This window comes from Silene latifolia, chromosome 2 (assembly GCF_048544455.1).
Source record: "Silene latifolia isolate original U9 population chromosome 2, ASM4854445v1, whole genome shotgun sequence".
Classification (NCBI taxonomy): domain Eukaryota; kingdom Viridiplantae; phylum Streptophyta; class Magnoliopsida; order Caryophyllales; family Caryophyllaceae; genus Silene; species Silene latifolia.
Window position 1 is genome coordinate 11,515,570 of NC_133527.1, and position 9,885 is coordinate 11,525,454.

Sequence of the window (9,885 nt, forward strand, 5' to 3'; positions counted from 1 at the left end):
TGAAAATAGCGTTTCAAATACTCACAACAGAGATACGGTAACTCATTAATGTAGTGAGTTTCAACGCATAAACGAAGAGACATTTTACTTAAAAACGATAATAAATCAGTAACACCCCGTTATTTTTCTTATTATTTACTCCTATGACATTATTTCTTAATTTTAGTTAGTTTGGAGATGCTAAGTTGAAAATGTGAAATTTACATGTTGCTATTAGAAGTTAGAAATAAGCTTATTTGAGTTTCCAAAACATATAATACCAATTTAATTATTCGGAAGTAAAAAAATTATTTTAAAAAATCGGATTTCCGTTTTTAACTCGGATTCAAATTTGGACTCCTATAAAAAAAAAAAAGAAAAAAAAAATTCCTTCCTTATTCTCCCAAGTAAAACCCTTGTTATTTTCCCCTCTCATTCATACAACGTTCTCAATTTTCTTCTCCTTTCCTTCATCTATTTCAATTCATACTGATTTTGCAGCACTATTCGCGATCATTCCTCTTTTATAAATTGTAAGTATTTTATCTATTGTCGTTTTGTTCAGTTTGTTAAATCGTTTTTATTAGAATACTCTACGATTTGTTAAATTAAGGTTGAGATTATTATGGGTTTGCGTTGTTAATTAATGTTTGGGATGAGTTTATACCAGGTTTGGGCAAGTTTTATGATAATTAAGACGATATTGTAATGAAATTATATAAGCTATAGGGTACTTAGGGATTGTTTGTGAGAATTAGAGGTGATTGGTTCGGGTTTATTATTGGAATGTATCGCTGCGTTACGGGTATTATGTTACTGGTCGTTATTATCATATTATTGGGAATGTTTGAAAGAGGTGGGTAACTGTTGCTAAATCGTTGTGGGTATCGCTGTGTTTCGGGTTTTGTGCGTACTAAAAAGACGGTCTTACCTTATAATTACTCAAATTAGTATTTTAGGCGTTTTGAATTTACGAAGCCCTGGCTCTACGTTTCTTGCTAGTTGTTGTAGAGTGTGCAGAGGCATGCAGTAGAGAACATAAGCATAACAGTAGCAGTACCCAAATCCCATTTTTCATCCGAATTATCCCTCAGTCAGTTAGTCTACACTAACACCTTGCTGCAGTTACACAACACCCAACACAAAAACACCATTACTTGATGCAATTTTCATCATAAGTGAATTTTTTTTCACCAAAATTATGCTAATTGCTAATTTCTACTGGTAATGGATTGATGCAGATGGGTTTTGAACCCGGTTATTGGTACTACACCCTGACAACCTTACACATTAAACTAGCAGAACTTATAACATCTGGTTTTTATCAGTTGTCACACTAACTTGTGAAATAAACATGTAATACATGTTACTTTGCCTAATCACTGAATCAACAAATAATAATAAAGATACTACCTCCAATTCTTTGGAATTGTCGTACTTTTTAAGATTTGTGAGGACTATTATAATTAAATGGGACAATTCCTAAGAGTCGGAGGGTAGTAAATTTGGCAACAGAATTTAACATGGGTACTATATCTAACCACCTTACAGTCGAAATCGGTCCAAAACCGACAAAACCCAGATGAAACAATCTTATATTATAGCCTAATCAATAATAAAGATACTAAATTCAGCGATTCCTCAATAGCTCCCGCAAATTATGACAAAATATTAAACTTGACAACAACGACAACATTACCCTGAGTCCGCAATTGCAGCCTGACCCTTGTAAAAACACTACTCTCTCAGTCCCAATGATTTTAATCCAAAGTAAACAAATGATTGAGACGGACGGAGTAACACTGATACAAAGATATTAAATTTGACAAAAAAAAAACACAGCAGAAGGTGATTAAGAAAGTTTGAAAATCTTACAAATGAAGTATATAACTGGTGTGTCAGCAGAAACTATAATTCAGGGCTGTCAGGAGGTCAAGTAAAAAAAAAAGTGAAGAGTGAAAACAGTAGTTACTGTGAGTTATTATTGTAAGCGTGCAGTTGTACAAAGAAGACGCAGTCTTACTTACAGTCTTACTGACTGCATTGAGAAGGCCAAAGATTAATGATAGTGGGAGATTGAACAAACAAGCACAAATTGCCTGGAGAATATATTAGTTTAAGAAATAAAGTATACAAAGATGATTGATTAGAGGGTGTATTATTATATTGTAAATTTTAATCATGGCAGACACAAGAATTTTATTATTGGAAAATGGGAAATTCAGTCAAGGAAATTGGACTTTTCTTTTACTTGTTGTTGTTGGTCTTGTGCATTTATCCGAGTAAACACCACTACAACTTGTAGTTGCCTTTTTACAGAGTCCTTATAAAGGATTATTCGAAGATCTTTCGTACCCTATTATCATTATCAGGCGTAGAGTAGAGTTAAGTTTTAAGCTCTCTCCGTTTAGGTTTATTTTGGTCCTAAAATTTGTTTGTTTGCTTCCTTCATCTCAATTACTACCTTTCTTATTCTTTATGATTCGTATTTAATCAAAGACTGGACTCGCTTAAGACCTCTCACAGTCTCACAACCTCCTTCTAGTTACACCTCTATTTTAATCGGGTGTGTGAGCCATCTTAGAGTTAAGACGGTCTTAAATAAGATTTGGTATTTAATCAAGGCTACACAAACAACCTAATTTATTTATGACGGGGACAAAATTGTAAAATGCGTACTATAATGAGTAAAATGCATACTTGTGTAGGGTGGTCTTAAACCCGTTTATCGTAAACGAGTCCTGTAATATGGTTATAGACTTATAGCTATATTTGGATCTGGTTTGCTTGCAAAACTGACTTACACAACACTAACGAATTGTCTCGGTATATTGGGACTCTACTTGTTGTAGTCATATATTTGAACTTGTGACTACTTACTTCCTTCGTATTTAACTAGGATGATATTTGAGTTTATTCTTATGAGATGCAAAATCATCTATCTTTTTTTTTTTTTTTTGAATATGGCCCAAATATAAAATTTAAGCATCATCGTGTTAATCTGACCAATTTTAGAACTTGTGCTTTTAGCAGCTTATTGATGTTAATGCTTTTCTCTCTAGTCTAAGTCTATGATTATGGACAATAAATTTACAAACGTTTATGGTTGTGAACTTTGCATGCCATATTAGATTTCAATTGAATAAGATACCATAGAGAATTTTTTTGCTCCTTATTCATTTGATTTCTCTGTGTGTGAACTTTTTAATACTTGACTTTTGAAAGTTGGTGGTGAAATGTTCCTTTGCCTTTGCTTTAGGACTGCATATCTTGAGGCCGCCTCCAGTTTTGCTTGTGTGGGTGCGAGCTGATGTTTCGGTGCGTGCCATACATATCATGATACTTTCTTATGTATTTATTGTATCTTTATTGCTGAATCTTGATTATAATTTTGTTACTATGGTGGTTACCTACTGTTGTATTATGATATTGTACCCATGATGATATAATAGAACCAATCTCAATAGGGGTCAATTGGCGTTAGTTGCTGGCAGGATACTGAGAAAAGGTGTGGAGATTTTATGATTGTGATTTCAGTTGTGCATTTGGAACTGGAGTTAATTGTGAGGTTTGAGTAAAAATCCCATTGTGATCATTGTATTTAGCTTTTGCTGCATTTTACTCTTATAAGCTTTTTTTGTTTCATTTTATTTTTGTCAAATTAGGTATGTTCTGATGTCATATACTGCATAAATTGGACAAAGCCATTGCTTACTTCATATTAGGTTGTCAAAAGGTCATAAATATACCTGTAGATAGTATAGGTTAGTAAATTTGAATATATTTGACATAGAACAAGATAGTCTGTTGACTCACCCAAATCACATTAGTGTAATATAATAGTACGCTCCAGATCCCCCCAGGTCTTTATGTGTTCTGTTTTACGTTTTCGTTCTAGATATGTTTTGTGTCGTGGAGTTTGAGTTTTGGATTTTAGGTTTGTTTTGTCTGGTGGAGAATGTTTAACCTAAAAATTGATTCAAAAGCAATCACAAACATTACGCCGGCACATAGGGAATATATTGATGCCCTTCACGGAGACACGGAGTCTCCACGGGATTGATAATCTACTGGCTTTATCACTTTGGTGGTATCATGTCTTACCTTTTTTTTTAATCAATTCAATTCAATGTCTCCTATTGGAAACGACTTAGCACTCATTGCATATGAGATTGGAATTTCTTCACCTATGAGTACTATGTGCTTAAAAAATTCATAGGAATGAAAGGTATGGAGCACATTGTTTTGAAAATAGCGTTTCAAATACTCACAACAGAGATACGGTAACTCATTAATGTAGTGAGTTTCAACGCATAAACGAAGAGACATTTTACTTAAAAACGATAATAAATCAGTAACACCCCGTTATTTTTCTTATTATTTACTCCTATGACATTATTTCTTAATTTTAGTTAGTTTGGAGATGCTAAGTTGAAAATGTGAAATTTACATGTTGCTATTAGAAGTTAGAAATAAGCTTATTTGAGTTTCCAAAACATATAATACCAATTTAATTATTCGGAAGTAAAAAAATTATTTTAAAAAATCGGATTTCCGTTTTTAACTCGGATTCAAATTTGGACTCCTATAAAAAAAAAAAAGAAAAAAAAAATACCTTCCTTATTCTCCCAAGTAAAACCCTTGTTATTTTCCCCTCTCATTCATACAACGTTCTCAATTTTCTTCTCCTTTCCTTCATCTCTTTCAATTCATACTGATTTTGCAGCACTATTCGCGATCATTCCTCTTTTATAAATTGTAAGTATTTTATCTATTGTCGTTTTGTTCAGTTTGTTAAATCGTTTTTATTAGAATACTCTACGATTTGTTAAATTAAGGTTGAGATTATTATGGGTTTGCGTTGTTAATTAATGTTTGGGATGAGTTTATACCAGGTTTAGGCAAGTTTTATGATAATTAAGACGATATTGTAATGAAATTATATAAGCTATAGGGTACTTAGGGATTGTTTGTGAGAATTAGAGGTGATTGGTTCGGGTTTATTATTGGAATGTATCGCTGCGTTACGGGTATTATGTTACTGGTCGTTATTATCATATTGTTGGGAATGTTTTAAAGAGGTGCGTACTGTTGCTAAATCATTGTGGGTATTGCTGCGTTTCGGGTTTTGTGCGTACTAAAAAGACGGTCTTACCTTATAATTACACAAATTAGTATTTTAGGCGTTTTGAATTTACGAAGCCCTGGCTCTACGTTTCTTGCTAGTTGTTGTAGAGTGTGCAGAGGCATGCAGTAGAGAACATAAGCATAACAGTAGCAGTACCCAAATCCCATTTTTCATCCCAATTATCCCTCAGTCAGTTAGTCTACACTAACACCTTGTTGCAGTCACACAACACCCAGCACAAAAACACCATTACTTGATGCAATTTTCATCACTAGTGAATTTTTTTTCACCAAAATTATGCTAATTGCTAATTTCTACTGGTAATGGATTGATGCAGATGGGTTTTGAACCCGGTTATTGGTACTACACCCTCACAACCTTACACATTAAACTAGCAGAACTTATAACATCTGGTTTTTATCAGTTGTCACACTAACTTGTGAAATAAACCTGTAATACATGTTACTTTGCCTAATCACTGAATCAACAAATAATAATAAAGATACTACCTCCAATTCTTTGGAATTGTCGTACTTTTTAAGATTTGTGAGGACTATTTCAGTTAAATGGGACAATTCCTAAGAGTCGGACGGTAGTAAATTTCGCAACAGAATTTAACATGGGTACTATATCTAACCACCTTACAGTCGAAATTAGTCCAAAACTGACAAAACCCAGATGAAACAATCTTATATTATAGCCTAACCAATAATAAAGATACTAAATTTAGCGATTCCTCAATAGCTCCCGCAAATTATGACAAAATATTAAACTTGACAACAACGACAACATTACCCTGAGTCCGCAATTGCAGCCTGGCCCTTGTAAAAACACTACTCCCTCAGTCCCAATGATTTTAATCCAAAGTAAACAAATGATTGAGACGGACGGAGTAACACTGATACAAAGATATTAAATTTGACAACAAAAAAACACAGCAGAAGGTGATTAAGAAAGTTTGAAAATCTTACAAGTGAAGTATATAACTGGTGTGTCAGCAGAAACTATAATTCAGGGCTGTCAGGAGGTCAAGTAAAAAAAAGTGAAGAGTAAAAACAGTAGTTACTGTGAGTTATTATTGTAAGCGTGCGGTTGTACAAAGAAGACGTAGTCTTACTTACAGTCTTACTGACTGCATTGAGAAGGTCAAAGATTAATGATAGTGGGAGATTGAAAAAACAAGCACAAATTGCCTGGAGAATATATTAGTTTAAGAAATAAAGTATACACAGATGATTGATTAGAGGGTGTATTATTATATTGTAAATTTTAATCATGGCAGACACAAGAATATTATTATTGGAAAATGGAAAATTCAGTCAAGGAAATTGGACTTTTCTTTTACTTGTTGTTGTTGTTGGTCTTATGCATTTATCCGAGTAAACACCACTACAACTTGTAGTTGCCTTTTTACAGAGTCCTCATAAAGGATTATTCGAAGATCTTTCGTACCCTATTATCATTATCAGGCGTTGAGACGAGTTAAGTTTTAAGCTCTCTCCGTTTAGGTTTATTTTGGTCCTGAAATTTGTTTGTTTGCTTCCTTCATCCCAATTACTACCTTTCTTATTCTTTATGATTGGTATTTAATCAAAGACTGGACTCACTTAAGACCTCTCACAGTCTCACAACCTCCTTCTAGTTACACCTCTATTTTAATCGGGTGTGTGAGCCATCTTAGTGTTAAGATGGTCTTAAATAAGAATTGGTATTTAATCAAGGCTACACAAACAACCTAATTTATTTATGACGGGGACAAAATTGTAAAATGCGTACTATAATGAGTAAAATGCATACTTGTGTAGGGTGGTCTTAAACCCGTTTATCGTAAATGAGTCCTGTAATATGGTTATAGACTTATAGCTATATTTGGATCTGATTTGCTTGCAAAACTGACTTACACAACACTAACGAATCGTCTCGGTAAATTGGGACTCTACTTGTTGTAGTCATATATTTGAACTTGTGACTACTTACTTCCTTCGTATTTAACTTGGATGATATTTGAGTTTATTCTTATGAGATGCGAAATCATCTATCTTTTTTTTTTTTGAATATGGACAAATATAAAATTTAAGCATCACCGTGTTAATCTGGCCAATTTTAGAACTTGTGCTTTTAGCAGCTTATTGATGTTAATGCTTTTCTCTCTAGTCTAAGACTATGATTATGGACAATAAATTTACAAACGTTTATGGTTGTGAACTTTTCATGCCATATTAGATTTCAATTGAATAAGATACCATAGAGAAATATTTTGCTCCTTATTCATTTGATTTCTCTGTGTGTGAACTTTTTAATACTTGACTTTTGAAAGTTGGTGGTGAAGAGTTCCTTTGCCTTTGCTTTAGGACTACATATCTTGAGGCCGCCTCCAGTTTTGCTTGTGTGGGTGCGAGCTGATGTTTCGGTGCGTGCCATACATATCATGATACTTTCTTATGTATTTATTGTATCTTTATTGCTGAATCTTGATTATAATTTTGTTACTATGGTGGTTACCTACTGTTGTATTATGATATTGTACCCATGATGATATAATAGAACCAATCTCAATAGGGGTCAATTGGCGTTAGTTGCTGGCAGGATACTGAGAAAAGGTGTGGAGATTTTATGATTGTGATTTCAGTTGTGCATTTGGAACTGGAGTTAATTGTGAGGTTTGAGTAAAAATCCCATTGTGATCATTGTATTTAGCTTTTGCTGCATTTTACTCTTATAAGCTTTCTTTGTTTCATTTTATTTTTGTCAAATTAGGTATGTTCTGATGTCATATACTGCATAAATTGGACAAAGCCATTGCTTGCTTCATATTAGGTTGTCAAAAAGTCATAAATATACCTGTAGATAGTATAGGTTAGTAAATTTGAATATATTTGACATAGAACAAGATAGTCTGTTGACTCACCCAAATCACATTAGTGTAATATAATAGTACACTCCAGATCCCCCCAGGTCTTTATGTGTTTTGTTTTACGTTTTCATTCTAGATATGTTTTGTGTCGTGGAGTTTGAGTTTTGGATTTTAGGTTTGTTTTGTCTGGTGGAGAATGTTTAACCTAAAAATTGATTCAAAAGCAACCACAAACATTACGCCGGCACATAGGGAATATATTGATGCCCTTCACGGAGACACGGAGTCTCCACGGGATTGATAGTCTACTGGCTTTATCAATTTGGTGGTATCATGTCTTACCTTTTTTTAATCAATTCAATGAAATGTCTCCTATTGGAAACGACTTAGCACTCATTGCATATGAGATTGGAATTTCTTCACCTATGAGTACTATGTGCTTAAAAAATTCATAGGAATGAAAGGTATGGAGCACATTGTTTTGCAAATAGCGTTTCAATTAGCCTTTTGGGTTATAAAGCTCGTGTTAGAAACTTGTGATTGTTAGGAAAGGAGATTCGAACATAAGTTTGAACAGTCATAACATTTCGAGATTCTCTGGGCGCTTTTTATGCCATACCACATAACTCAAATGACTAATAACTAATTTAGTTCCCTGAACAACTTTAATTGGTTTATTAAGTAAGCGAATACCCTATCGAATCGCATTGCCAAACAAGCACCTATACATGGACAATGATCAGGGTTTGGGAATATTTACCTATAGGCCTGAGACCACTATTTTTGGATTTTCACAAGATGGATTAACAGTATTGATGTCTACAGGGAAGGCCGGATTTGTTTGTGCACCCAACAAGCCTTGGTTTGAGCATCCCTTTACTTCTGTCCAGTGTCGTTCTTTTCGCTCCATCATGGCTACCTCTTTTCGTATTGTTGTTGTTGGAGACATTGTAAGCTTTCTTTTATCTTTCATTGCCATCTGTCTAAGCCATTCTCATTTCATATCTTGCCAATTTCTTAACTATGTACTATTTTTATTCAAGGTCTCTTATATGTGATTTAATGTGTACACTGTTCTCTCACTTATTATTTCGTTGATTTTTATGTTGAAGCATGAGGATTGGGAACTAGAGCAAGATTACAAGGCGCTCAAATGTTTACAGGTAATACGCCTTTGCTAATTGTTCATCAATCTTTTACAATCTGACTATCTAAGATATGTGAATGCGTGAAGATTCACATTGTTTTCTCCTTTTTTTCTCCTTTTTTTGTCGGGGTGGGGTGGGGTAGGGTAATTGCAGTGTAGGACTTGTTTAGTGGTGCCCAATCCAAAATATCAAATAGAGTATTACGATTTAGGCTAATAAGGAACATAAATCATACAAGTAATAATTGGTAAAAGATTGCTTTAATAATATCCCCCAAGAGTTCATAAATGAAATTTATGAATTCCAATTTATCGAACCAAGAGACTAGTACATAGAAAAAGCTGAAACATACTTTTTTAAACTCACTTGAAGAATTTCCTCTTTAGAACATGGTTATGTTAAACTTAGAGCTGGCAGAAGCTGACCCGACTTGAGGAACCTGACCCGAACCGAATGAAACCTGTCCCGATAGAACCTGTAAATTGGGAGAATCGGAACTGACCTGACCCGAGGCTAAACTGATAACTAATAGCAGCCTTATTTATTCCAATCCAAATGTGATCAGAGCTGACTTGACCCGTTATCCGATATTGACCTGACTCAACCAAATCAACAAGGAAAGTAAGAGTCAGGTCACACTTGAAATAATATAAAATTTGATACATAATATTCCGACATAATAAAATTACAATAATGAAAATTACAATAATTACATCGGATTTATTGATTTATGTCGAAAATACCTTTTAAAACGGATAATGACTGCATAAAGGGTA

General features: G+C 33.9%; 1 long non-coding RNA gene across 2 annotated transcripts; it reads left to right on the forward strand.

Annotated features, from left to right (window-relative positions):
* Positions 1–4,618: 4,618 nt before the first annotated feature.
* LOC141628370 (uncharacterized) lies at positions 4,619–9,124 on the forward strand. 2 transcript variants are annotated; one of them, XR_012537124.1, is made up of 5 exons: positions 4,619–4,737; positions 7,459–7,517; positions 7,667–7,767; positions 8,787–8,911; positions 9,074–9,124. It is a non-coding gene; the product is annotated as an uncharacterized LOC141628370 (long non-coding RNA). The 2 variants fall into 2 exon arrangements; XR_012537125.1 differs by lacking the exons at positions 8,787–8,911; positions 9,074–9,124 and adding an exon at positions 8,214–8,282 and having other exon boundaries at positions 7,667–8,028.
* Positions 9,125–9,885: the final 761 nt, after the last annotated feature.